This window comes from Siniperca chuatsi, linkage group LG8, assembly GCF_020085105.1.
Source record: "Siniperca chuatsi isolate FFG_IHB_CAS linkage group LG8, ASM2008510v1, whole genome shotgun sequence".
Taxonomy (NCBI): domain Eukaryota; kingdom Metazoa; phylum Chordata; class Actinopteri; order Centrarchiformes; family Sinipercidae; genus Siniperca; species Siniperca chuatsi.
The window spans coordinates 15,442,644-15,444,859 of NC_058049.1; positions in this window are offsets into that span (position 1 = coordinate 15,442,644).

Below are 2,216 nucleotides of genomic sequence, written 5' to 3' on the forward strand. Positions count from 1 at the left end.
TGGGAAAGAGAGGAGAGAGAGAGAACGAGGGAGCACCAGTGACTCTTACACAGTTCTCACCCTCTTTTTCTTTCGCTCTCTCTCTGTCTCCTGTTGTTCTTCGCTATCTCTTTAGGGTAATTTGCTTTTGAAATTATTTTAATAGCTCTTCTGTTCTCTTATCCTGCCTTCTAACTTGTGCTCGTGCCAGCTGCTGCGATAAAGCAGGTTCTCCTCAACAAACTGTTGCCTTTGGAGACTGGGGCTGTATTACCTGAATAATCCAAGCAACCTGTTGAATCCAGCTCTAATGGAATCGCTGGGTAATAAGTTCAGTTTGTAGTGGGGAGAGACACAGGAAGGCATGCTATTCATGGATGCATCATTTCTTGTCTTTAAGATTTTTTTCTTTTTATGTCACATCTTGACAAAAAGAAATGCCACAGCTCTCTAAACTTTATACAGTTTAATAATTTAGTGATTCTTTAGAACATCATGGATGGATGGTAGTCGGGTAAATTCTCTGAGAACTGGCACCAGTTAGACTGGAGTGATGTCAATGACCCGATAGGTCACAAAGATTTCTAAATCAATCTCTCTATTTCTGGTGCAGCCTTTGTATCTATTTTTCATGTGCTTTGGTCCCTGGCGTGGCTTCTCTTCCCTTTCCAATAGCAATTCATCTTCTGGGCTTCAGGCTAACATTCATAAGTCATTATCACGTCCCCTATCATAACTTTTGTCCATTTTTGCCTCCCTTTTTCTTATCTGTCTCATCTCTGTCTGTCTTTGGCTCTGTCTCAGTTTCCGTGACCTTGCTCATATCTTAGCTCGTGCTGAATTTGTCACTTTTTGTGCTTTTTCTTTCTGTTAGAGACTGCCCTTGTGTCTGCTGTTTCTTTTTATTCCTTCATCTGTATATCGCTTCATCGCTGTATCTTACTCCCTCTTCCCTTTTTTTTCTTTGTTTCTTTCTTTCCACACACCTTTAAGCTCCACCCTTATTTCTCCTTGTGAGTCACAGCAACAAGGTTCCAGTTTTGTTCCACTACACAGAACTATGCGATAACATATCTGGCTTTATCTTTATATTTTCTGTCCTTCTCTCCTCCTTTCTTCATCTATCTGCCTGTCTTTTCTGTCACTCATTTCTAAGTGTCACCTCCTCACATGTACATACTTGTTAATGTTTCTAAGCTCACATTTCTGTCAGTGTTAAATCCACTGTGTTGATGAACTCTGTTCCCCCTCATGTTTCCATAACGACAAGATTTCCAAAGCACCCTCTGATATTTTTGAGTTGGCGGAGGATACCTGATTGGCCCTACCACCTCTGGGTCGGCAGCGTCATCAGTCATTTGGCTACGTATGTGATGTATTTTATAATTAAGACCATAGTTGGGTGTTCCTTGGCTTTGACACCTTTGGGCCCCAGTGTTCCCATGCGAGGTAGAGTAAGAAAGGGACCATTTATTTAAACTGGTAGTGTGAAAAAGGCAGTTGCCAGTGTTACCTCAAATTCCATTAGCATTGTAATATACATTTTTACTATGGGAAGTTAAACCACAGCTCCCAGCCTAGGTCAACAGTGTGTTTAAAATATTTCTTATCTTGATAAGATGAGGTAATGCCAGGGGAATAAAACAAAAAATGAAAAATAATTTAGAACTCTACCACCCTCTCTTGGATTTGCAAAGTAATGACATCATTTGTTAGTGTTAGCTGCAGGCAAACAGGCAAGGCAAATTCGGCCAAGAAATCACTGACTGATGTTACATATGATGTGTCTTAAATAGAAACTGGCAAATGGAATTTTTAAGCAACAAGCTAAATAAACTCTTTGTGCCCACAGAAACAAAACATTAATTCAAATGGTAAAATAACTTAAAACTTGCCAAAACATAATTGAAAAACATTTAAAAAATGTTTCAAATGCATTACTGTATTTTTAACAACATATATTTGATTAAGCTAATTGTAATAAATGGCTGTGAGTGGTGGTTTGCAATTTTACTTTACTTTTATTTAATTTCCATGCTATAATTCTTTATGAAGCTAAACTCTCGCAGTGGAGTAAGCATGATCATAATTGCTTTTCATTTTTTCATCACTCTCATACCTGTGGCATCTCAGCCAACAGTTCTACTAGTTAGTAGTATTTTTTTTACGAGCTGATACCAGAATTTCCTACTAGTTATTTTATCTTTAGATAATATAGTTTCAAGCTAGTTGCATGT